The sequence below is a fragment of the Saccopteryx leptura genome, chromosome 1, assembly GCF_036850995.1.
Source record: "Saccopteryx leptura isolate mSacLep1 chromosome 1, mSacLep1_pri_phased_curated, whole genome shotgun sequence".
NCBI classification, from domain to species: domain Eukaryota; kingdom Metazoa; phylum Chordata; class Mammalia; order Chiroptera; family Emballonuridae; genus Saccopteryx; species Saccopteryx leptura.
The window spans coordinates 162,726,393-162,752,944 of NC_089503.1; the positions used below are offsets into that span (position 1 = coordinate 162,726,393).

The 26,552-nt window shown below is 55.9% G+C and overlaps 2 long non-coding RNA genes across 4 annotated transcripts; both read right to left on the bottom strand.

The window, feature by feature from the left end:
* Positions 1–3,981: 3,981 nt before the first annotated feature.
* LOC136389084 (uncharacterized) lies at positions 3,982–8,624 on the bottom strand. Its single transcript, XR_010748258.1, has 3 exons — positions 8,297–8,624; positions 5,525–7,104; positions 3,982–5,376 (listed from the first exon to the last, which is right to left on the bottom strand). It is a non-coding gene; the product is annotated as an uncharacterized lncRNA (long non-coding RNA).
* A 10,887-nt stretch (positions 8,625–19,511) lies between these two features.
* On the bottom strand, positions 19,512–25,178 carry LOC136389085 (uncharacterized). Of its 3 annotated transcripts, XR_010748261.1 has the most exons (4): positions 24,934–25,178; positions 24,656–24,815; positions 20,870–21,066; positions 19,512–20,272 (listed from the first exon to the last, which is right to left on the bottom strand). It is a non-coding gene; the product is annotated as an uncharacterized lncRNA (long non-coding RNA). The 3 variants fall into 3 exon arrangements; XR_010748260.1 differs by lacking the exon at positions 20,870–21,066; XR_010748259.1 differs by having other exon boundaries at positions 19,512–21,066.
* Positions 25,179–26,552: the final 1,374 nt, after the last annotated feature.

Consider the following 26,552-nt stretch of genomic DNA (forward strand, 5'->3'; position numbering starts at 1 on the left):
CAGCCATCAGTCCTGCGGGCTCTCCATGGCCCCCTGCTCCAGACACTGAAGCCAGGGTGGGGGGCACTTGGGGCCCCACGGTGAGTCGGTACAGGACAGAGCTGGGCCCCCACCTCACAGACAGTTCTACGGCAGCTACTATGTGGACCACATCATTCACTGAGCACTTAGGAGGCCCTCGTGCTCTGCTGACTTCCCTGTGACCTGTCTAGCAGCCCAAGGGCTAAGTGACAATGTTGCCATTTTTCAGATTGGAGACCTGAGGCTGCAGAGCGAGGCCAGGACCTGCTGTGAGTCCAGAGCCCTTTAACCTGATGCCATTCACAGCCGGAACATGCATCCACCTGCCAACTTCCTGGCCGCACAAACACCCTTGGAGAGCAGCAGCAATCGAAAGTCTAAACCACAGCATTTGGACCCAGGCACCCGGTGGATGGCCATCCGTGAGCACAAGTACTTCCTGAGTACCTGTTTTAGATGCTCGGTTCACAAAAGTGGTCAATACCTCTACCACCAGGAGCTTCCAGTCCAGAGGAGAGAGGAGCCCCTCCATAAACAGTCACAGTGCCGCCGCTGGACACTCTGACATGCCAGGGGCCGGACGTTGAGGAAGCCCTGAGAGCCACAGGGGTCTAGAAGGCCTCCCAGGTGAGGTAACTTTTGAACGGATCCTGAAGACGGTGGGTGAGCTGGCCCAACAGACAACGGGAAGGAGGGTGCTCCAGGCAGGAGACAGCACATGCCAAGGCAGGGAGGTGTGACCTCAAGGACGTCTGGGAGGCCAGGACGCAGAGAGCGGAGGAGAGCATGGGAGTTTGGGGCAAGGAGGTTGGACAGGACCGGGAAGGGCTGTGTGCCAGGCAAGGGGTCACAGCCCCCTGAAGGCCGGAATGTGCTAGAGGTTGTGACGTGGACACTGACTTGAGCGTGTTATTTGGGGGGAGCCCTGATGGGCAGCCTGGAATTGGATGCAGAGGCAACGTGCCTGCTGGGAGGTGCCCAGGAGAGTGGGCAGCATCGTGGGGCCTTGGCTACATGTGGGAGGGGCAGGTTAAGGTTGACCCCAGGCATGGGGTGGGCAGTGAGACAGGTGGAGACCCTGGTGTGAGGGTGGGGACCTCGGCTTTGCCTTTGGGGAATTCCATGTGCCAGTACAAAAATTCTCGAATTCTCCACAATGCGTGGAGTGGGTGAGGGGCCGAGGAGGCCCAGGGACTCTGTGCCACAGGAATAAAACAGAGTGTTGTACAGACGGCTGAGCGCCTGCTCCTCAGAGTCTAAAACAGGGACCTGTGAGGCCAGCGTGGAAAGTCACTTATACAGTCAATCAGCAAACATTGACCAGGGCCTCATGGGAGGGACTTTTCTAGGAGATTTCCTGACCAGGAAAGCCACTGTCCTATGCAGATGGCACCCCATGCGTGTCCTACCGCTCTGTAAAACAGAGTCCCAAGAAAAGAGGAGGAAAACAAAAGACACAGACCCTCAGACAGATGAGGGAAGCATCTTGGGTTCTTTAAAATGCTTGCATTTCTGTCTTCCTTTTGTATTGACTTTCTGTGGGGACAGGTGCTCCAGGGGGCTCAGAACTGGCTGGGGTCGCAGAGAAGCTCCAGGGCTCCTCCCAGAAACCAGATCAGCAAGGACTCCACAGTGCCCTTCACTGCCACCACCTGGGCCACCATGGTGCAGGAAAGGCCAGGACTTGGGCCCCCACATCCTGGGGAAGGGATTGAGAAAGGACTAGAGGGGATGCAAAAGGCACTCAGACCTCATTCTGAGCATCAATCACGTAGTCTGTCTTCAGAACTGTGTGTCCCTCACCCCACTGTAGACTGACCCCAGATGGAATCCGACCCTTCTCACCACCATACTCCACGGCACTTGGGCCGCTGTGGCTGGGATGTACCCCCTTCAGCCTTATGGTGTGGCCATCTGGGCAAATAGTGTCATCTCTACCCACACCATCACTACCATTTATCGAGCATTCATCAAGTGCTAAACTCTTGTATAATTGTCCTACTCCATCTCCCAGGATCAGAGAGGTACAGTGACTTGCCCAAAAGCACACAGCGAGTGAATGCCAGGTGAGAATCCAGTGCAGATTCCAGGCTAAAGCTCTGAGCCTCGCCTCTGTGCAGACAGAACTGTCACTCAAGAGGAGACCCTAAAAGAAGCCACACCAGCCCTCTTCCTCCTTCAGAGTGGAAACTGAGGTCCAAAGAGCCAGCACAGACCTTGGTACAGTGCCTATCGGGTACCGTGCAGACCCAGGCTCAGGCTGACATGGGGAGCTGAGGCCATGTCGTCCTCTGCTCCTTCTTTGCCCTCACAAATATGCCCCCATGACCCTGTGTTGCACAGAGTAGGGGCTTGGTGACCACTAACCCTTGAGAGAGCCCTGGGCTTCCTGGGTTCTGTGGGGACAGTTGGAAAGTCAGAGGCACTAGATGGTAGTTGATGTTTGGTGGCAAGTTACGGGGCTTCACTCCACCGTCCTTACCCCACCTGCCTAGGCCCAGCCCCCAAACCTCTGACCCAGAGACAGTGTGCAAGGGGGATGTGCCCCATGTCACTCACTCCTGATGGTGCCCCACATGGGTCCCCAATGTTCCTCTCCTGTCCCAGCTTCTACTTCTAGGAAGACCCTCCCTCCGGACCAGGCTCAGATAGGTCCTTAATTTGGAAGGATGCAACCAGGAAGGAAGACTCCCATGGGAATATTTGCAAGATCCCAGGAAGTCCCCACCCCTATCCCTCAGAATTTCCCCAACGCTGGCCACAGAAAAGGTACTTAGGTGGGACGGGGTGAGACGGGTGGGACAGAGGGTGGGGATGTCACCTGGCACTGAACGTGGAAGGCCGTGGGCAGATGTGGGTGCTGCCCAGGACAGTGAGACCAGACTTTGTGTCAAACAACTCCACACGTGGGCCCCCACCAGCCAAGAGCTACCTATGGAAGGAGGCCTTGGTGCCTCTGCCCCTCATTCGCTGTGTTTCTGCCCTGTTTTTTATCTGTACCATGTGGACAGCAGCGGGCTTCTCATGAGGATGGCTGACGTCACCTTCCTAAGTCACCACCGCAGCACCTGGCCTGTGGTGACTCATCCAGTTCTCACAACCACCTATGGAGACTGGGAGGCTGGTAGCATCATCATCTTCACTTACAGACTTGGACATCGAAGCACAGAGAGGCAGGAGGCTGCCGGCAAGGCTCTGGGCAGGTAGCAAGTTCTGGGCAAGCCTGTCCTCCGGCAGGGTGGGGAGATCCAACTGGCAGAGTCCCCTGCTGTTGAGGAAAACTCACAACTGCTCTTCCCAGCCAAGCGGCCGGAGTACCCAGGATGCACCTCACCCCATGTCTCCCTCTGGGCACAGCTGAACCGAGGCTGTGTCCAGACGCAGCCGAGGCTCCAGGGCCACACTGACATGAGCAGAGTTGGTTACAGGAACCCAACGGTCTGGCATACATGGTGTCACCCACCTTCCAGAAGTGAGGATGCCTCCACCATGGCTCCCAGGATGCACCCAGCCCCAGGAGCCAGTGACAGACACTACCCTCACCTTGGGGGGGCAGCGGTGGCAGAGGGTCACAGACTGCCCTCGGGTTAGGATTCCCTTTCACTATCAACATGACATCCCAGACCCACGTGGCGCCCCATCACACAAAACCCCAGATTCATCTGTGAGGACCACCCACTGCAGGGTTGGTGTCTGTGGAACAAATGGTTATCGAACATGTTACATGCCAAACACATAACTAATGTGCAGGAACACATGTCACTAATGAGCAAGCAGCCTCTGTTTGCATCCCTCTGCTGACAGAGAACTAACTCACTATCATTCGAAGCAGCCCATTCTCGGTGTAGACAGCTACCATGGTGTGGATGTTGCTCCTTTATTAGAAATGTGACTGCAGGAAAATCCACCCAGTGAGTCTGGTTCTGCTGCCTGGAGGACATGGACCCCCCCCCCCCCCACACACACACACACACACAGGGTCCAGGTGCACTCAGCAACACAACAGCTCCATATGGAGGGGCCAGGCCCCAGGGTCAGGCGCAGGTGTGTGAGGGTAGCCACACGGTCTTGGATGCATCGAAGGAGCCTCCATAGAGAAGTCTCAGAAGGAATTTCTTCCATGGCTGAATCTGGGTAGACGTGTGTGGGGGGGGGCAGTTTGGCAGAAGGGAGGTGGGGCCACAGATCCAGGCAGGAAGGTGGGCAGGAAACAATGACCCTCCAGGAAGACCCCAATGCTGGGTGGGGGGAGGGTGTCACCCAGCTGGAGAACATCACGTGGCCCCCGGGGTTATAGGATAAGGGGGTAAGGACCTGGGGGTGGGGGGTGGGAGGTGAGGCTGCAAGAGCCTGGTTCACCAGCAGAGGGCAGTGTCCAGCCTTCCCTGTGGCCCCACCCCGGGTGATCCCAGGTACAGGGCACCTGAGTCCCTGACACAGTGGCCTTCTCCCTGTAGAAACCTCAAGTGGGGGTCATCTTCCGGAACCTGGAGGGTGCCTGTGTGTGGGACCTGGGGTGCATGAGGACAGCCAGCCCCGGGGCTGGGACTGCAGGGGGTCTGGCTGCCATTCTGTTTCCCTTCAGGGGGTGACCTTCTTTAAGGTAGGGTAGGTAGTGCCAGGGTCCTGCCCTGGCAAGTGAGCTCCCTGCCCTCCGGTGCCAGCACTGCCTGCCTCAGGGAACCAAACCCGGACAAGCAGATTATTCATTGCCAGGTGCCCTGGCCACATCCTTTCTGCTTTCTTGTCCTGATGCCCTGACATAGCTGCCAGCCTCAGCACAAAAGAATGCAATGCAGGGGGGCGAGCCCTCCCCTGCGGCCCTGGGGGAGGAGGGCTGTGGTCCTGCTGTTCCTGCCTGGAGCTGGTGGGTCATCCAGACACAGCACAAAATAGGGTTCACAACCATCCACTCACTGCCCCCCCCACTGTGTGGCCTGGGGCAGGTCACTTGCCCTGTCTGACCTCAATGCTCTTGACGGTAAGTGAGGACAGCAATACACACTGTGGAGGGCTATTCCACGCACACACGACAGGAGGTGGTAAGAGGCATTCCTGACTCAAAGTGGGTGTGAATGAAGGTCAGCCCCCTAGCTCCTCCCCCAGGACACCTGCCTCATTCCCAGCCCCTCTAGGAGCACCACACAGATGGCCAAGGGTCCTTGTGCTCATGACACAGCCCCTGAGGTCCCCAGAGGCCACCAGTGAGGCTCGGACTGGGACACTGGGGGACCTCGGACCATGCGACCAAGACCCCTCGGATTCCTCTCACTCTCCTAGGGGTGAAGTGTTCACCTATGTGCAGCTTTGTCATCACCCAGACTGGGCAGGGTGTGGTCACAGGGCCACTCCTCCCTGTAGGAAGACAGAGAAAATTTCCCAAATGCAAAGGAGGCTAAAGATAGACACAGAGACCCCGCCCACGGGCCAGTTCCCAGGAGCTCACAGGGTCACCATCCCCCCCCCCCCCCCCCAGCCGCCAGCAGCTTTGGGTCAGACTCACCCTGTGGATCAAAAGGAGGATTCCTAGCCCCAGGCGAGGCTCCACCCACCTCCTCTCTCCTGGAGGAGGGCTGACTCTCGGTCCCTCAAAAGCTGCTATAGGAGAGTCCAGGCTGCACAGGGGACCTGACTGCCACACTGTTGGCACAGTCGCTATATTTATCCCTAGAGGAGCTGAGCACGGCAGTTGGTGTCAGTCGAGGCCATGCCTTAGGGCTCAGCACCGTGGCAAAAGCTAGGCCCCCCAGAGGGCTATACCGTGGGTGTGGCTTCTTCTGGCCCCTTCAGGTGACACTAAAGCAATTCCAATTGTCCCCATCTGCCTCTGTGGAGGTCCCTCCTGCTCAGCCCACATCCTCGGAACCCACCAGAGTGCCCACTCCCCCCGTACCCTCTTCCCCTGCAGGTTCCAGGGTAGGACAACTCGAGCACCTGGTCTCTTCCCCAGGTGTCCCCTGGGCTTGCCTGACTCACCATTACCTCCCGGGGGCACCACCCAGGACATCCACCTGGCTCCTGGGACCTTGGGAAGGTCTTTGCTAACAATAACAACAATGTCCTGGGTGCCTTCCTGGGGGGGGGGGGCATGGGCTTATCTACAACAGGGAGCTTCACTGGGGGCATTCTCAGGACCCTTCAAACCTCCATATTTCCAGAGGAATATGCCTTGTGGGTGGTTTTGTGTCTTTGCTTTTGTTTTTGCAGATAATGAGGGACACTTTTGGACCTCAGTTGGCCTAATGATTCATAGAAAGTTGGCCTGGACCCTGGAGAGACACAGGCAAGACTGTTGCAATCTCCTTGTTCCTTCTTCTCTTTTGCCCATTTCTGACCAGGGGCGGTTGGAGGAGGTGGCAGGCGCCGGGCGGGGACCAAGGCTGGAAGGTGCACACACGTGTTCACCTGCGCAGGGTATGTTTGTGTGTTGTGTGTCTGTGCTCAGCGTAGATCGAGGTGCACCTCTGTGCATGTGAGGTACAGAGCTGGCCACAGGCAACTGTGAGAGAGATCTATGTTTCTTTCTAGGATGGCTGGGGCAGGGTGTGGCCCAGGAGACAGCAGCAGGTGTGTCTGGCTGGAAAAGGAGTCAGGCCCCGGCCTACTGGTCGGCTGTTTGTGAGTCACTGTGGTTGGGTTCGTGGAGCAGAGCTAATGCGCTGTCTGAGAGGCAGGTTTCTGCCCCTACATTACCTTTGGGGCCTTCTCCTGCCAGCCCAGATGGATGATGTTCTCTGGACAGCCAATGACGCCTGTGGGCTGCTTACTCTGGGTCAGTGGGACATGCCCTTTGGACAGCTTTCCCAGCAGTGCATGGGCTCACCTTGACCTCACTGCACCCTGACCTCAGCGTTCCCATGTCTGATGCACCTGCCTGGGAGTGATCAGACGGCCCAGCCTGTGGCTGGCCATAACCTGCCAAGCCACAGAGGGCTCTCCTGGGTTCCAAAAGACCCACCTGAACCGACCGGCAACACAAAAATGTCTGTGGGTGAACATTCTAGAAACCAGCTCCAGACTTGGAAAGGTCTCCAGGGACGTGGCCAGGGAACTGTTGCCATGGTTACCCAGCAATCTGAGGATCTGTTGGAGAGGAATGGAGAGGCAGGGGCCAAGGACCCTCTGTCTTGGGTTTTCCCACTCAGGGGACCCCTGCACACGTGGGCCCCAGGACGGCTGCTGCCTCCCGGTCTCAAGTCCCAGGTGCGCACAGAGCTGTGGGCTTTTCCTAAGTCCTGTGTGGGTGAGGCTTCAAGGCCTTCCAAGAGGGCAGTGCCCAGACTCTGGTCCCACGTCTGAGATGGACAAAGCAAGGCCTTGACCGGGATGGGCTCTGCTCAAGGTCACAGGTGGAGACCACGGAAGTGGACCCAGGGTCACCTGCCCCTTATAGGACACCCTGTCCCCTGGAATAACTGCAGCCCCCAGCCCTCCACAGGTATCCCAGAGACCCCTGGGCTCAGGACTGGTGGACCGGGCCCAGTCACCTAGACTCAGGGCTACAGCTCTGAGAAGCTCCAAGCTTTCAGCAGACGACCACACATTTTCCCATGCCCCACCACCACCACTGGCTCCCCTCAGCAGAATGATTTTTGTGTCTGGGTGGTGGGGACAAAGGGTGGGGACCTTGGCAGGCCCGCAGCAACTCCCTGTGGCTGCCAGACTGTCGGTACCCTGGACCCCGGGCTCCTGCCTGCCCAGGCTGGCATGGCTGTGTCCAGGGTGCCTGGGCAGAACGCCAGAGGTAATTTTCCACCTGCCAGCTTTGTTGTCTGCTCTGTGGTCTAGAGCTGGGCCTGGGGAGGGGCAGCCCCTCAGAGATCCAGGTTGTCTTCGGCTGCCTCATTCGGGAGTGGCCAGCTCTCCTTGGTCAATGACAGCCAACTGAGCCTCTCTTTTCTCCTTCAGTAGGGTGGAGAAGCCCACTTTTGCAGCGACAGCACCAGGGTTAGGAGGCGCCTGGGCTCATCTATCAGAATCCCTGCCTTGCCCCGGTGGGGATACTGAGGCAACAAGAGAGTAATTGGAGTGCTCAAGGCCACAGAGGGAGTGGCTAAGCCTGTACTCTTCATTTCCAGGCTCATGGTCCAGTGTTCTGACCACACCTTCCCGCCCCCACAGCACTCTCTCCCCTCACCGCACTCCCAGCCCAGCCCGTAGACACCTGGCCTCTCTTCTTGCACAGGGTTTGTGGGGCTGGCCAGCCCTCTACACCTCCCCCTGGAGAAGCAGCTCAGTCGCCCCCCCCCCACTGTCAGGGTGCCCCCTTAATTACCCCAGGTTGGCTGAGCTCCGTCCAGTGTCCTCGGGCAAAGGGTGAGGCCAGGGCTGCTGAGAAGTGACTGAAACCACTGATGACCACTCCCTGGGAGGAGATTAGGGCCATAGCTGAGGACTGGGCAGCTGGGCAGGGGCGGGTGTTGAAACCTGGGTCTCCAGGGAGGGGCAGAGTAGGGGCAGGGTGACGAGGCCCACCTGGAGATTTTGCTTGCTCCCAAATCTCCCACCTTGTTAGGGAGCCCCAAGACACCCTGGCCCGGCCTGGAATCACCTGTGGGGCATGTGGTCATAGTGCCCCTGTGTCTCCAGGTCTCATATCTCTCCTGCCCTCAGGGAGATGACCCAGGTGCACCTGCTTCTGGGAGTAAACAGAAAATGGGAGGCCCTGGGCGGGGGCAGGGCTGAAACTGAGTGCCAGGAGTTGGGTGAGTCACATTCTCACTAGGTGGCCACCAGGGAGGAAGGGGGGGGGTGAAGGGTGGACAGACAGATCCTAGCATACAACACAGGCTAAAGCCAGCCCCCACACTCCTCCTCTGGGACTCCTGAAAGGTCCTTGGAAATCTCACCTCCAACCTCTGCATTTTTTGGGGTAAGGAGGCTGCACCCTAGAGATGGCCCAGAGAGGACAAGTGACTTATCTGGAGACACACAGCATAGTGTTGTTGCCTGGGGGTTCCTGAGCTGTGGGCTGCAATCCCAGAGCCAGGAATAGAACTAACTCCCTGTAGGCTTGTCCTGCCCTGCCTGCCAGGAAGAGAAGAGATAGGTAATCACAGACATTGCTGAAGTTGCCATGGAGCCGAACCTGGAGCTGCCCTGGGGACAGGGGACACGGTCCTTCAGTCTCCCTGACGTCAGCTGGACTGGCAGTCTCCAGAAGCCCTGCCCAGTGGTGTGACATCACAGGGCTTGACGTGCTTCTGGCCGGAAGGACAGTTTCACCCTGGAGAGAGGAGGGTGGGGAGACCCAGCGCAGCCCACCCCAGGGCGGGTAGCAGACCCACAACAGGGTGACAGAAACTCAGTCCTTCCTGCTGCCACCTCCTGCCCCCTGAAACCCGGACCTGGTGCTACCCCCCTAGTGGCTGAGTCAGCACTCCAGCCTCTGGTGAGCAGCTGCAGGCCAGGCCTTCCCCGCCTGCATAGCGTTGTGGTTGAGGGTGGAATGTACAGAATGCAGAGTTTCGGGTCCTCCTGGCAAATCTCAGCTTGTCCCTGGTCAGCTGAGACCTGGGCAGGTTTCTGGCCTCCCTGAGCCTCATCTGTAAATCTGGGTGACACACCCACCGGGCAAGATTGTCACGAAGACCTAACGGGTGCTCCGTGGACAGCTGGCATGCCGCACTGTGGGCTGGACTCTTAGAAGGTTAGATGCAAATACTGTAGAAAAGGACACTAAGTGAGCACCCTGTGTTCATATCACCCGAGGCGTCTGCAGAGTCTCTGCTTCTTGTTCATTCAACAAACTTTTCGGAGCCCCAGTGCGAAAGGGCCCCTCTGACCATGAAGCAGAGGGTCTGGCTGGCCTAGAGGACGGGCCAGGAGAGGCAGGTGCTGGCAGTCATTCTAAGAGCGATGTACCACGCTCACTGTGCCTCCATACAGGTGGCATTTTCTGACCAGAACTCTCCTGCTTCCTCCCAACCTTTTCTTTGTTTTGTTTGTTTGTTTTTTCTTTATTCCTCCCAACCTTTTCAACAGAGAATCTACACCTCCTTCTCAGCCTCCAAGAGGCCAACCCAGACCACCGCCTGTCTCAGGGCAGGTGAGGTGCCTCCACGTGCCCGGGAGCCCCATCTGCGTCCTCTTCCCTGCCATGATCACAGGCTTGTCCAGCATCCCACACGCACCTGTGACGGGCTGTCTTTTCCTGCACTCACTGGGCTGGGACCTCCTGCAAAAACCTCGGGCTGTCCCAGTGACATGTTGCTCTGGGTTCTGTATCTGTGAACGGCCTGGCCGACCGTACACCCAAGGGTGCCCAGGACAGTTGAGGTTTATGCTGTTGTCTCATCATGATTGTTAATAGCGCCCCCTGTCTCCCACCAGAGTGCCTGAGTTTTAGAGGATGAATTTCGTTGTCACCATAGGCCTGAGAACCCTGGACAGAAGCCCTCCTTGTCTCAGCCACACTATGGGGTATTGGTGCAAAAGCCTGCCCTGCCTGGCCTTGGGTTACCAGTGGAATGGACAACAATAAAGAGGGAAATACCAGAGGGGGCTTGAGGTCCGGCAGTGCCCCCCACAAGGGAAGTTCTTTCCTCAGACACTTGGGGCAGCTACCGTTTATTTCATGAATGAAGCCAAGAATATAGGTAGTGAAGGCCCAGATATGCACACAAGGCCCAGGACAGGCAGAAAGAGGAAATTACCTACAATCAAGCTCTTTGTGTCCCTAAACCTCCAATGACCCCTAGACAGAGTGAGCACCCAGCCCCACAGTCCCCATGTAAACATGGGGAGACCCCAAACCTTTCCTCAGCAACACAAGCCGCGGTCACCCTCAGACCACTGGGGCAAGGACACTCACTCATACTAGCTGAGGGCCCCGGCAGGGGAAAAAGGGTTTGAGGGGGGAGGGCACCTCTTTCTGTAGAGCCCCCAGCTCAGAATGAGACAGAGAGACATGATTGAGTTACTATGGCAACCGGTCCCCATGGAGACCCACCGAGTCTGGAGGAACACCCAGAGGCATCAGGCCAGCACCTCATTCAATTTGCTCAGCAAACATTTGTGAGGTTCGCTGGGTTTTAGGTGCTGGCCGGGCCCCGGGGACACACGGGCCCTGGGGACACAGAAATGACAGACATCCCTGCCACGGAAGCCACACTCAGGCAGAAGCCAGCAAGCTGAGATGGAGGGAGGCCCAGAGGCCTGCAAAACTGGGGAGTGCCCAAACTGGCCAAGAGTGGACCTCTGACCCAAACTGCTGAGAGGAGACCTCTGACCCAATCTGGCCGAGAGGGGACCTCTAACCTAAACCAGCTGAGAGGGGACCTCTGACCTCAGCCTGAGGGAGAGGTCAGCCCAGCCCAGCCCAGCCCAGCCCAGCCTAGAGGGCGGCCGGGTTTCCATCTCCACACAGAGAGAAAAGGTGACACAGGAAAGAGCGAGCTATTTATAGAAGCTGGAGCATTGCAGCATGGCCACTCAAGGACAATTGCCCCAAATTTGGAAAGGAGGCAGCATACGATGGCCTGGTCTTTCAAAATCATCTAGCTGACCCAATGACCACAGGGTCGCTTGTGGGGAGAAGCTATGTGCAACTTAACTCTCACCACTGAGCAGGCCTGTGGCCTCCATCAGAGTGGATGTTACCCTGCAGGAAAGTGACATGTTGTGAAGAAGTGTCACCTGGTAGGGGAGGTCATGCGAAGGTGCCGCCTTTGGCTCTGTTGGACATGAACCAGTTTGCACCCCGCAATCAGTTCCTCCCACCCCGTGTGTGGCCTCCTGTCCCCTCCCACAACCCTGCTTTGCTCTTGTGCGTGAATGGAAGCCTCGGCACCTACTTCCTATTTACATGTTTCTAACTTGCTGAAACACTCCCGAGGTCCTAGTGGAAAAGGAGGGCTTTGTGTGTCACATCAAAACAGAGGTGATGCCTGACCTGTGGTGGAGCAGTGGATAAAGCGTCGACCTGGAAATGCTGAGGTCGCCGGTTTGAAACCCTGGGCTTGCCTGGTCAAGGCACATATGGGAGTTGATGCTTCCAGCTCCTCCCCCTTCTCTCTCTCTGTTTCTCTCTCTCCCTCTCTCTCTCCTCTCTAAAAATGAATAATAAATAAAATTTAAAAAAAAAAAAAACAAAAAAAAACAGAGGTGATATGCCTGACCAGGCGGTGGCACAGTGGATAGAGCCTCGGACTGGGATGCGGAAGACCGAGGTTCAAGACCCCGAGGTCTCCAGCTTGAGCGCAGGCTCATCTGGTTTGAGCAAAAAGCTCACCAGCTTGAGCCCAAGTTCGCTGGCTCAAGCAAGGGGTTACTCGGTCTGCTGAAGGCCCGCGGTCAAGGCACATATGAGAAAGCAATCAATGAACAACTAAGGTGTCACGACAAAAAACTGATGATTGATGCTTCTCATCTCTCTCCGTTCCTATCTGTCTGTCCCTATCTATCCCTCTCTCTGTCTCTGTAAAACAAAAACAAAAACAGAGGTGATGCTGTGTGTTTGACCTAACAGTACACCACCAGATCATCTTAGCAGTTTCTCATAAACATGCCCTTGTTTACACAACCTGGCTTCGCCACCCATGGATCTACCCAAGAGCAACGGAAGCGTGGGTCTACACGGGCACGCGTACAGGGGTGTTCACGACAGTGTTAGCCTGATATCCAGAAACGGGAGTCAACTCATGACCTCTAGCAGCCTAATGGATGGACACATATGCAAACGGCAGAATACGACCCGGCACTAATGATGTGAAACCTCACGGACAATCTCAGAAATGTCGCCATGGGTACAGGAACCTGACTTCCTCAGCACCCTAGAAAAGTCTGTGCAGTCATGACAGGACGACCACCAATGCTGTCAGGGGCTGGAGGAAGGGTGAGGACCCCTGGGAAACTTCGAGGACGATGGAGGCGCTCTAAGCTTGGTGGTGGGGGCCGGACTGTGTGCCTGTGCCCAGACTCACCAAGACGTGGACTTGGAACGACTGTGTTGTACAGCATAGAAGTGACACCCCCAGGAATTTCCACCAAGAAAATCAGGCAGGGAGTGTCCTTTCTCTGCCAAGACAGCAGAAAGAAGCTCAGGGTGCGGACATGTGTTACCAAACACAAGGGGTTCACCACTTGGGGTGCTCTATTCATGAACGAGATGTGGTTGTTGTCCAGTAGGTTTATTTACTTGTGTAACAGGAAAAGGAGACGGGATTCACATCCAAAGCTCTGTCTCCGGAAGGAGGCTTAGCTGTGGCTTATATTCACTCTTTGGTCTGTTAGCTGTTGATTTTTTTTCTTTGCATTTGGCTACACTTAACCCTTTGGTTGAGTTCCAATGGGGGAGCAGGGGGAGGAAGCCACCCTGAGAGAGACCTCTGATCAGACATAAAGGGCCTTGTCTGGGCTTTATTCTCAGGGCAACACAGAGCCCTGAGAACCATAAGTACTGACACTTCAGAAAAGTTACTCTGCCCAGAATGGAGGACAAGCTAGATGGGGCTGGGGAGCAGGAGGAGGGGGCAAACCAGAGAGTCCAGCAGCAGGCCAGCGCAGCGGGCCGGCAAGAGGTGCTGGCAATCTGCAGGGATAGAGTACCCCGACAGAGGATGTTGACAACAGCAGTGACATTTGATGTTGGTTTTAACTGCAAAAATAATGCATGTTCTCAAAAGTAGAGCAACATACAGCATTGGAAGAGCAGGCTTACGCCATCACCTCCCTCCACCCCACCACCCCATAACATCACACAGAGGACACACGGGACAGACCAACCCTGGCTGGGGGACCACACAGAGCCCCTGTGGACATGACTTCTCCAGGGCAGCCTCCCTCGGCACGTGCCTGGGGTTCCTTCTTGGAAGCTCAGCCTCAACTCTGTGTCTGGGGCTTCCAACCAATCTGGGATCCTTCTTTATCCCTTAAAAAAAAATGGCCTGGCCTGACCGGGTGGTGGCGCAGGGGATAGAGCATCAGACTGGGATGCGGAAAACCCAGGTTCGAGACCCCGAGGTCACCAGCTTGAGCGAGGGCTCATGTGGTTTGAGCAAAAAGCTCACCAGCTTGAGCCCAACGTCGCTGGCTCAAGCAAGGAGTTACTCGGTCTGCTGAAGGCCCGCGGTCAAGGCATGTATGAGAATGCAATCAATGAACAATTAAGGTGTTGCAATGTGCAACGAAAAACTAATGATTGATGCTTCTCATCTCTTCGTTCCTGTCTGTCTATCCCTGTCTATCCCTCTCTCTGACTCTCTCTCTGTGTAAAAAAAAAAAAAAAAAAAGGTCTGACTGGGCGGTGGCGCAATGGATAGAGCGTCGAACTGGGATGCAGAGGACCCAGGTTCGAAACCCTGAGGCCACTGGCTTGAGCACAGACTCACCAGCTTGAGCGCGGCCTCATAGACATGATCCCATGGTTGCTGGCTTGAGCCCAAAGGTCACTGGCTTGAAGTCCAATCGTCACTGGCTTAGCAAGGGATCACTTGCTCTGCGGTAGTCCCTCAGTCAAGGCATATATAAGAAAGCAATCGAACAACTAAGGAGCCGGAACTAAGAATTAATGCTTCTCATCTCTCTCCCTTCCTGTCTGTCTGTCCCTATCTGTCCCTCTCTCTGTTACATATATATATATATCCCCTTTTGCTTAAAATAGAAGGATCCCTCCTTGGCAGTTAAGAACTTCTAAGACATATGCAAAAGGTTGCTAACAGGCAAGGCATTGGAATGTCAGGCTCACAGGTACAAATACAGAGAGTGGCTGATGGATTGAGTGACAGGCTGAGGCACCAGGGCTGGAGGTTCCAAATTATGCCTCAGAAATAAAGACTAGAAGAAGCTGTGTGTGAGGGGAGAGGGGTCACGAGCTGCTGGAATTTAAGATTTAAGTGGTCAAGCAAGTCCCAGGGATGACAAAATACGTCTGTAGTCAGCAAGTAGGCTGCTGACATCGAGTGGAAAGGAGGTCTCTGGAGTTGAGTCAAGGGACAGAGAAGTGGCTGGATTGGACAGGGTTTCTCCACGTTCTTTGAAACCACCCAATCATGGCAGGATGATGGACCCAGTGCTGGTGCAGGTCTCCAAACCATAGAGAATGAGGTCAAGTACTTCACAGGTGGTCAGGGAGAGTGACAGGGTGGGGAGGGGGCAATGTAGGAGGGAAGGGACCTCACAGGGACCTTGGAAAGTGACATTGCTGAGCAAGGGCCTGGTGTCCCTCAGCCCTGGCCTCATTCAGCCTCTCCTGAAGCAGCCCCCGCCCCAGAACATGCCCCACGGTGTCTCCCCTCCTGGGGCAGCAGCCCATCACAGCTGGCTGGAGCAGGACAGGGCTGGCACCTGGGTTAGTGTCAGGCCCTTCTGGGGGGGGCGGAGGTACAGGTAGGACTGCCAAAGTCAACACGCATCTCCACAGGCAGGGACTGGTTCCTAGCCCACATGCCTGGGTTCTGGCCTCTCCTGGGTCAGCTGGAGTTTCTCTCTCCCTGGTTCTCTTGTCTCCATTGTTCAGTCTAGTCACGGCTCTTCAGGATCACTGGCCTGCCACCCTTCTCAGACCCTAGACAAGCCCCTAGAGAGTCACCCTCTGAACTTACTTACACTGAGGACAGAAACTGCCTACCCCACACAATCGACCGTCACGTGAGCCTGACTTCTCTCTTGCAGGTCAAAGCCCTGACTATCCACCACAGGGACTTGCACATGACCCATCAACCCTTCCACAGAGGTGACCAGTAAACTTGGCTCTGTTATCGGGGGGTTGTGCTATAATGTTTGGAGAGCAGGCACTCAGTATTTTCTGCTTGTCTTCCCCCCAGAGCAGCCATTCTGGTCTTTACCTGTGTAGTCCCAAACCTGACTCCCTAAATCAGGCGTCCCCAAACTACGGCCCACAGGCCGCATGCAGCCCCCTGAGGCCATTTATCCGGCCCCCCACCGTACTTCCGGAAGGGCCACCTCTTTCATTGGTGGTCAGTGAGAGGAGCACTGTATGTGGCGGCCCTCCAACGGTCTGAGGGACAGTGAACTGGCCCTCTGTGTAAAAAGTTTGGGGACCCCTGCCCTAAATGGTGAACCCAGCTCTTTGCCTCAAGTTTGCCCCTGACTGGGAGGCCGGTCTAGAGCCAGGCCCCTCATATGTGGACAGAGGGACAGAGGTGAATTTAACTAGCAAATGAGTGAGGGGTGCCCTTGGGTTGGGCAGAAGCCCCACCTATGCAGACGTCCCTCCTTTGCTCAGGAAAGGGGGGCCAAGCCCCTACTCTCTCCACAAGCCTGATTTGTTTTGCAAAACCTGAAGGTGCTCTGCACGTAGGCCCAGGAAGCCACGGGAGCCCATGACGGACAGGCCGCACCACACTGGACAGACTGCCTTTGGGACTGTGACCTCCTGCAGCGTGCCCCTGTCCTTCCCGCTTCCAAATGTCCCCCAGGCTCTCCGAAACCCCAGACACGCTGTACCCCAAAGCCCTCATGCCTCCGGCTGAGAGCTGTTTGCTCAGGGTGAGGTCTGCTGTGAGAAGTCAGCCCTTCACTCACATGGGGGTGGGGGAGTGGGTGCTGAACCCCATGCAGACCTCATAGGGATAACGACTCATGCATTTGGAAGTTCAGAAGGGGGCCCCCCCTTGCACCTCTCTGGGCCTGGCCTGCCCCTCAGACAGGCGGTAAGGCGTCACTAGTGCCCTTTGCCCATCAGGGCCAAGCTGGGGGGGGGGGCAGCCTCTGCCTCACCCAGAATAGCCCTGCCCCCTCCCCTCCCCTCTCCAAGGGTGGGGCTGTCCCTCTTGTCCCCCAGAGGCTCCCTGCTGGAGCTTGGGTCCCAGGGCTGCACAAAGGGCCCTTTGTCTGGGCCGGGAGCAGTTGTTCTCTCTTCATGGAAACACAGCCTCGTCTGGTAGCTTGCTCTGGAGGCTGGACCCAACGGCCCTGCAGTGGGGAGCTGGGGATTACGAGTTGTCCCCCTGTGCTGACAACCTGTCATCTGCCCTAATCCTCACCTGCCCGAGCCCACTGCGCACACCCCCTCCCCACCTCCTCCCTGGGCTGGACCCTGTGAGCCTGGGAGCAGAAAGGAGCCGGGCGGAGGGGGGGCTCTCTCGCTCCTGGCACCCAGGGTTCGGTTTACAGCCCTGCCAGCGAGGCACTGGGTGTGAACGTGCGGAGAGGCACTGCTTGGTGGCAAAGGTGGTGCCTGCTTTGGCCAGGGGCCACCTCCACGTCCCAGATCCTTAGCTGGGGGAGGAGCAGCCCCTGAAACTCCCAGGGGCCCCTTCCCCCATTTGTTTTGGCACAGGTGAGCCTCTGCCAGGAGACTGTGCTTGGCTCCGCAGCCTCTGCCTGTCACCACCTGCAGCCCATGCCCCTCCCAGCTCCTGTCACTTGTGCCTTCCCCGCTACCCTCATCTGCCAGGCAGGAATGACTGGGTCCAGCCCCCAGGGGGACCTTCTCTTCTCCACCACCCACATGTCCAGGGTGAGAACACTCGAGTTCCAGACAAGATTTTTTCCTTTGCCTCCGCAAGCATATCCCACGACAGTTTTTTTGTTTTGTTTTGTTTTGTTTTTTTACAGAGACAGAGAGAGAGAGGGATAAACAGGTACAGACACACAGGAATGGAGAGATGAGACGCATCAATCATTAATTTTTCATTGCGCGTTGCAACACCTTAGTTGTTCATTGATTGCTTTCTCATATGTGCCTTGACCGCGGCCCTTCAGCAGACCAACTAACCCCTTGCTCAAGCCAGCGACTTTGGGCTCAAGCTTGTGACCTCAGGGTTTCGAACCTTTGTCTTCACATTCCAGTTCGATGCTCTATCCACTGCACCACCGCCTGGTCAGGCGACTTTTTTAAGAGTCCAACAGGCACACATCCTTGGTCACATGGAGTTGAGACCAGTCCTGCCTCTGGGCTGGAGCCTCCAAAGCTACCACCCGAGCACGGAAACCCACTTGATCATCCAGGAAGGGGCCGCAGGGACCCATGTGGGGGCCTGTGACCACGTTCCTCCCAGGCATGTGCCCGTGTTCCACTAGGGAGATTCGTAGATTCTGCTGGTATTTCTAAACAATGTAGGCATCACCAGTGTAGCCCAGTGCCCATCATTTTACAGATGGGGAAACGGACGCTCAGAGAGGGGAGCCCTAGCAAGTTCAGGGTCACAACTGAGGCTAGGATTAGGTCTCCCAGCTCTGGCCATGGAGATGGGTCCCTCCTTCGTCCTCTGTATGACTTGCCTCCCTGCCACCAGCCGGCCTCCCACTGGGGTTGATGATGTTTCTCAAGGTCAACGTTAATTCAAGCATCTGGGAGACCTTGTCCCACCCCTCTGGAAGCTTCTTCATCGGGCAGCGGTGGCTCAGTGAGGGCTGACTGATGGAGATAGGAACAAACACACAGACACAAGGCAATGTTGTGAGGTCCCATCAGAGGCATGAGGCGTGCCTGCACACCTCGCGGTGGGAGGAGGCCCACAGGCTCTGTGCCCTCCTGTGCCCTGATGGGGTTCCTGGTGAGATGTGCTGGCAATTCCCAGCCAACGTGTTTAAGGAGCCCTCATGGGGGTCCAGTACAGGGGACAGGTCACTCCCAGGCCCTGTGCTGAGGGGCAGGGACAGCATGAGGGCTTTCAAAGTCCCCCAGGATGAGGCGCGGGCCACCTGTGGGTCGGGCTGGAGGCGTCGAGTAAACGGCAGAGCTTCAGAGAGAGCAACACCCCCACTTCCTGGTGCTCCCTTCCCCTCCGTCTCCGTACCCCGGCAACTCCTGAGCTGCGTGGGCCCCTGCTGCCACTGGTGTGGTCCTATGAGCAGCAACGTGGGTGTGGCACTAGCCCGTAAAGCAGGCTTTGCTATCACCTGTCTGGCCCGGCATTCCCTTCCGATGGCATTTGTGTCAGGAGACATGTCGCCTCGTGCAGTGTCCTTGCCGACCTCCACCCAGTCACCGGTAACCAGCCTCCATCATAATTTCCCAGGAGCTCTTGGTCATAGGGCCAGTCTCCGCTTTTGTATCTGATTTCCCATTAGGCTGAGAGCCTCCGGGGGGGGGGGCAGGGGCAGGGGACTGGCCCGCCCTGCTCACCACTGCGTCTGTGCCCTACAGCACCTGGCACAGATGGGCCGCGTGAAGCCCCTCTCACACCTGTGAAAACATACAGGGAGGTCAAGCCACTTGCCAGTGGTCGAACAGACCGTGAGAACCGGGATCTGTCCTTCCCACTTGAGTTTCCTGCTCATACTTCCCTCCCATCCTGTCTCCACACAAAGCCACGTGAAATCTTCACAACATAAACTGGATCTCTTCTGACTCAGCTGCCCGTGGCTTCCCACGCTGTACCCACTCACCTCCAAACTGCTTATCTGGGCCCATCCGGCTGCTTTGTTGGGCTTCAGCCCCTCCCACCCACCCTTCTGCTTGTCTGTCTCCAGAGAGCACACATGGCCACTCCAGGGCCTTTGCACTGGCACGCTCCTCTCCAGGAAGGTTCTCCCTCAGCTCCTTCTCATCCTCCTAGTCTCCTTAGAAGGGCCATCCTGACTGCTCTGCCTGAAGCCACCCAGGCCTGTCCCCTAGGTCCCCATCCTCCACCACAGTCACCATGCACTGTAACAACAGGTGTGTGGTTTGTTCCCAACCACCCAGAGCAGGAGCCACGGGACAGCGAGGACCGTGCCTGGAGATTGCCCCACCGTGCCTCCGCCTCCCAAAACTGTGCGTGCACAAGGCGGGCACTCGTAAAACATTTGTTAAACATTTGTTAAGCAAAGGAGAACATGAGTGAATGCCTTTGGAAGGGGGCCCATGGCAGCAGAGACAGGGTCGGGGGCAGCATTGCAAGGCCAGAGCAGAGGTCGACAGGACCCTCAGGACACGCGGGCTCCGTGCTGTGTGGGAGCCACGCTTGGGGGTGGATTTATTGAACCCGGCAGAAGGCAGACAGGCCAGACTGGTGACCTAACCTGGTACATCTCATGCCTTTATCAGCTTTCTCTGAAGCTGTTATCTGCCTGGACTCGACACAGCCGCTGTTATCTTTGCCCAGTCCAGGCAGTTACTAGGTTCTAGAATAACAGCTTTCCAGCCTGCTGGGAGCCTGGTGCCAGATCTGCAGCCTGACGTGGGGAAGGTGTATGCCTCTGCCCTCACCTCGCTCACGGACGCCCATGCACCCAGCCCGCCGGGGCCCCTCCCCTTGTCACAGCTAGGGAGAGACCGGGGACAGGCTGAAGCTCCATCAAGTCACTTTGGGCAGGTTCAGATTTAAAACAATCGGCCCAGCATTCCACTGGTTCCACTAACCTGCAAAAGGACAGACAGGTGTTAGGCCTCCTCTTACAACCTGAGCCATGATCTCAAGCCTTACAGGGGTTCCCCCAGGACCCCAAAACATGGCCCGGAGGTCAGGCCTCCTCTGAGAGGGTTCCTGCCTGTAACACCTTTTGGTGAGGAAGAGCGCTTGCCAGGGAGGAGGAGCCCAAGGGGCCTTGTCCATCCTGCCCTGAGAAGTCTCCTCTCACCTGAGCAGGAGCAAGTCCCATTTAGGGCTTTGCAGCCAATGGGCAAGGGGAAGACGGGGCACCGTACACTGTGGGCCTGGCCCATTTCAGCTTCCTCACCATCCCCAGCAGAACACAGACCCCCACGGAATTCAAACCAAGTCCATGAGGCCACCACTGACCAAGCCTCATCATTGCACAGCGGGTGATGCCTCAGCCTAAGTCCCACTGAGAGAGAAGGGAAGAGCCCTGATCTTCACCTTGGGGCAGGGGCAGGGGACAGCATTATGGGCTGAGGACTTGTGTTAGCCGCCTTCCCTGGCCACCACCCTCCATTCACGGTGGGGATGTGTGCAAGTTTGGGGCCTGGAAAATTCCGGGGTCTCTCTGTAAAACTGACTGGATCGTGCCCGTGGCGGGGGTGCGGGGAGGAGGGTGATCATCTGTCAGCGCCCAGACAGAGCCACTTGTTGGTAAGAAAAGCCAGTGTGGCTGCATCAGGGAGAGACTACTCCACATCCCTGGTGAGGCAGGAGACAGCAAGGTTCCAGGTCACACCAGGCCAGCTAAGCTGGGTCACGGAGCTTGGACTTGACCCTGGGGACAAAGGAAAGTTGTCAAGGGTTTAATAAGGGGACAGACAGCCTTACCAGGCAGTGGCGCAGTGGATAGAGTGTCGGACTGGGATGTGGAGGATCCAGGTTTGAGACCCCAAGGTCGCCAGCTTGAGCGCAAGCTCATCTGGTTTGGGCAAAGCTCACCAGCTTGGACCCAGGGTCGCTGGCTCAAGCAAGGGATTACTCGATCTGCTGAAGGCCCACAGTCAAGGCACATTTGAGAGAGCAATCAGTGAACAACTAAGGTGTCATAATGAAAAACTGATGATTGATGCTTCTCATCCATCTCCATTCCTGTCTGTCCCTATCTGTCCCACTCTCTGACTCTCTCTGTATCTCTAAAATAATTAAAAATTAAAAAAAAATAAGGGGACGGACAGCAGCAGCCCAGCAGTTTTGGGAGCACCCCTGGCTGCCATGTGTGCAGACGGGCCTCAGAGAAGAGACACAGCCCAGCAGGAAAGACATGGACTCCTTCTGGGAGTCCACAAGTGCTCACACGCTTTCTCAGCATAACAACCTCGAAACCCAAACTCCTGGCATGGTGAGGGGGTAGGGGGCTACATGTCCCTCAAGGCTGGGCAAGACTCCAGCCACAGTATAAAATGCAAACCCCTTACTATGGCCCTGTGTGGCCTCCTGGGATGTGGCCCCTGCCCCAGGTGACCACTCTGACCAGGCCTCCACACCCCGGTGCAGGCTGACCCTCGGCCTGGGGTACCTGTGCTCCTCCTGGGTCTTTGTTCAACACCCAGCGCTGCGCCTGGCACAGCACAAACTCTCAGTCAACCTGTTTGTTTTATACACGGCACAGTTAATCACACCCTGTCACCTGCCACCATGCAGAGGACACAACTTGAATAGGGCACCAGTTTCCTGTGCAGTGACCTGTTCCTGTGAAGTTCCTATCCAGACCACACTGCTGGAGGCTGGGACAGGGCCTTTCACATTGGTGCCCCTGCCTGGCACTCCACTGGTGATTGGGAAGTGAGTGACGCCTCTGTAACCCTTTCCTGTGACCTCCGAGTCACCAGAGACCCTCTCTACTCTCCGCTCCACCCTGTCTCCTTGGGTTTCTTGTAGCTGTGACAGTTTCTCAGGTTTTTCCCTGTTTTGATGCTTCTTTGCTTCAAGCATTTGAGGCTTTTTCCCTGGTGACCCCATTGCAAGAACCCCACAACCTAAAGACAGGTCCACAGGTTTGTACATGGGATTTTCCTCTTAAAGCTTCTCTGTCCCCCAAAAGTGTTCCCAGGGTTGGTGGGATGACCCAGCGTAGAAAGCCTTCTCAGCTACCAGTCTTTCTTCTCTGTTCTACGCTCCTTTCTCTCAGGAGACCGAATTGTTCCCTTCTTTGAACTTCCAAAGCTTCATTCATTCATTTACTTGTTTATTTTTATTTGTGTGTGTGTGTGTGTCAGAGACAGAGAGAGACAGAGAGAGGGACAGACAGACAGGAATGAGAGAGATGAGTAGTATCAATTCTTCGTTGCGGCACCTTAGTTGTTCATTGATTGCTTTCTCATATGTGCCTTGACCGTGGGGTTCCAGCAGACCGAGTGACCCCTTGCTCAAGCCAATGACCTTGGGTCTAAGCTGGTGAGCCTTGCTCAAACCAGATGAGCTCCCGCTCAAGCTGGTAATCTCGGGGTCTTGAACCTGGGTCCTCTGCATCCCAATCTGATGCTCTATCCACTGTGCCACCACCTGGTCGGCATTTCTTTAAAATATTTTTTATTTTATTTATTTTTTATTTTTTTAAATTTTTTACAGGGACAGAGACAGAGTCAGAGAGAGGGATAGATAGGGACAGACAGACAGGAACGCAGAGAGATGAGAAGCATCAATCATCAGTTTTTCATTGCAACACCTTAGTTGTTCATTGATTGCTTTCTCATACGTGCCTTGACTGTGGGGCTACAGCAGACCGAGTAACCCCTTGCTTGAGCCAGTGACCTTGGGTCCAAGCTGGTGAGCTTTTTTTTGCTCAAGCCAGATGAGCTCGCGCTCAAGCTGGCGACATCGGAGTCTCGAACCTGGGTCCTCCGCATCCCAGTCTGACACTCTATCCACTGTGCCACTGCCTGGTCAGGCTTTATTTTATTTTTTAAAAATAACATTTATTGAGTACCCAGACACTGAGATTTAGTGGTGAGTAATAGAGATACAAGCCCTTACCCCAGCTTGTATTGTGGTCAATTATGTATGTCTTGATTCATTTAACAAAGTTTTACTGAGCACCCACTAAGTGCTGAGCGCACAGTAGTGCCCAAGACACAAGCTCTGATTCCTTTTGGTGCCTCAATCAACAGGGACATAGCATGGCAAGGGTTTTGACAGATGGACAGACAGACGAATGGCTGGATGTATGGATGAATGGATAGATGGATAGATAGATGAATGGATGGAGGGGATGGATGGACAGATGGATAGACGGATGGATGGATGGATGGATGGATGGATGGATGGATGGATGGATGGATGGATGGATGAATGGAGGGAGAGAGGGAGGGAGGGAAGAAGGGAGGAAGAGATGGACAAACAGATGGATGGATGGAAAAACAGATAGATGAATAAGTATCTGGATCAAGGGAGAAAGAGAGAGGGAGAGAGGGGAGTGTGAACTGCTGAGAGATGTGCATCTGTGGCCCAGTTTCTGGACTCTGAGCTCCCTGAGGTCAGAACCAGGCCCGACTTAGCCTTGTCTGAGGCATAAGCGCTGCCAGAGGTCTGTGGAATGGATAGAAACTTGTCCCCGGCTGTGTGCCGGTGCATCAGAAGCTCCTGTTCGGCCTGGCCCATCCCCACTCACTGTTCCAGATAAACCTCTGCAGGGTGAGCAGAGCCTGTCTGTCCTTCCTCTGGGGAGGGAAACTGGAAAAAGCAGCTTACCTGCCTGCATTCCCAGGACGTGTTTCCCTGAGGGTCACAGGGTCCCCAGGCCACTCACACTAATCTTGTCAGTGTTCCCTCCGGGGACCCTGTTGCCTAGGATGACCCAGACCAGTCCAGAACAGGGACAGCTGGTCAGGCAGTGTTAGCAGCCTCACCCTCCACAGTGACAGCTGCCCTGGGTGCTGCGACAAGGTTACCCCCCAGCTAAGGGCTTTGTTGAGTTCGTGACTCCGGTCTGTTAGCAGAGTGCTCTCAGCCAACTCCTCTGGCCAGAGCTGATGTGCTGTCTGCTTCTCTGGCCCAGTGCCCACAGCACCACACCGGCCCACACACAGGAGGCCAGCTCAGGTTACACCAGTGTGTCCATGGTTACAGAGCCAGGGTGAGCAGGCCGTCCCAGCCCCCAGGAAGCTTGGGTGCAGGAGGGATGAGGGAAGGAGCGTAGCCACGAGGTTTCAGGGATCAGGTGGGGCATGCAGTGGCCTTGGTTGTTACAGGTGCCACAATCTCGGGGCAGCCTGCCACCCCCTATCCACCGCCAGGCACCCCATCAAGCCGCTCTGGGCTTGTCCACACTAGCTCTGCGCACCTAAGGCCAGACTCGCCCTTCCCTCTGCCGACCCCACAAGCCTGGGAAAAAAGCATCAGAAATCATGGCAGTGGTCATTTTTTACCTGGGCCTGGCCCACTGTGGCATCACCATCCTCAGAGCAAACACCAGACACCTCCATGCCTGGTCTGGCCCGCTGTCCCCACCGCAGCCACTACATGGCCAGCTGCCTGGTGTCCACCCCCCACGCCTGCTCCTTGTGCTCTCTCCATGGGATCACCAGACTGAAAATGAATGTCACATTGTTACTCCAGTCCACTCTTAACCCCCGTCCCCTGGGCCCAGTCCACCTGGGCCCCATCTACCCAGACCATCTCACCTGGGCCCACCACATGCACCCACCTGCTGGCTGTAGCTCCCAGCTTTCCAGATTCTCAGAAACACCAGCATCTTCGTGTCCAGGCCCCTCTGCCCAGGTTCCCTCAGACAGGCCCTTGCTCACGCCTCACACATTCAAGGGTTGCCATCACTGTCCTTCCAAAAACAGACCCTTGCGGACGCTGCCCCGAGCACGTCCCCTTGTCACCTGCTCCTCCAAGCACGTAGCTTCACCTGTTGTCTGGTTATCTGTCCTCTGCCGATGGGAATACAAGGCACCCGAGGGCACAGACCTTCTCTGTCACGATCACATGTGTGCCTCCCGCACGTCAAACTGTCAGCACTCCACGACAACATTTTTGAGGAATGAGTGATGCAGACAGCTCAGCTGCTGCAATTCCCCTCCGCCGGACCCAAGGCCGACCCGGTCTTTGTGAAGCACCAGAAAGGGTAACACATGGTTGAGACATTCAGCCACAAAAGGGAATGGAGTATATGCTACCCTGTGGACAGACTGTGATAATGTTTTGCTGAATGACAGAAACACAACACAGAAGGCCACCTGTGCATGACATCATTGGATGTGCAATGCCCGGCTCCACAGGGACAGAAGCAGATCAGGGTTTGACAGGTGGGGGGGCTGTTTACAGTAATGGGTCATTTGTGGGGTACTGACAAAGGTCTGAAGGGCTGCACAGCTCCATGGGTACAGGAAATAACACTGCCCCACAGGCTTTAAAGGGCGAAAGTGATGGTGTGTGAATTAAATCTCAATAAGGCTGTTTTTTTTTTTTTAAAGCGGTACACGGTTATTATATGATTCAAACCATGCCGAGAAAGTAAAAAGAAGAAATGAACAGTCTTTTTCTATGGCTCCCCCAGAGATAAGGGCTGGCAACCCAGTATGGGTTAGTCTCCATCACCCATTTCTCTGTACACAGATAAGTGGACAGATGGGCGGGCAGTCCCTGTCAGCCTTTGTTGAGATGGAGACATCTGAAGATCAGGACATGGGCCCTTGGGAACCTGGGCTAACAGAGGACAGCATCTAGACCGAAGGTTGACTAAGGGTCATGTCCAGGTTGGACCGTGGAGAATGGGGTTCTGTGGTCTTACTGATCTGGGCAGCTCTCGTGCTGCCAGGGTCCACGGTGACTGATGTAAATTGGTTTCACATCACAGAGGCTTGGCTGTCACCTCCGTTCTGAACAGCCTTCCCTGTACCACGTGGAGCCTCACATACCCCATCCACAGCATCACAGTCCACTGAGTGGATCCTGAGAGAGGGAGGGAGGATCTGAGGGGCGAAAGTGAGGGCGGAGAAGGAAATGGGGGGGAAGGAGCCCTTGGCAGATACAGCAGTGAACAGAGCATGGTCTGGTCACCAGGGAAGGGCTGGGGTGCAGCGGGCAGTCGGCACAGCCTTGGTGAAAGGGTGTCTGTCTGGTCCTCACCATGCAGAGGACAGGAGGACTGTTGGAGAACACATCTCACATGAACTTGGTTGTTAATCCCATGGGGAGTAAGACACATCTTCTTCCCACTGAGTCTGACCGACCCAGGGTCTGGCTCTCCCTAGACCTGCAGGAAGGGGGGCCAATAGAGAAGTCCTCCCTCCTGATTCTTCCCCATGGCACCTTCTC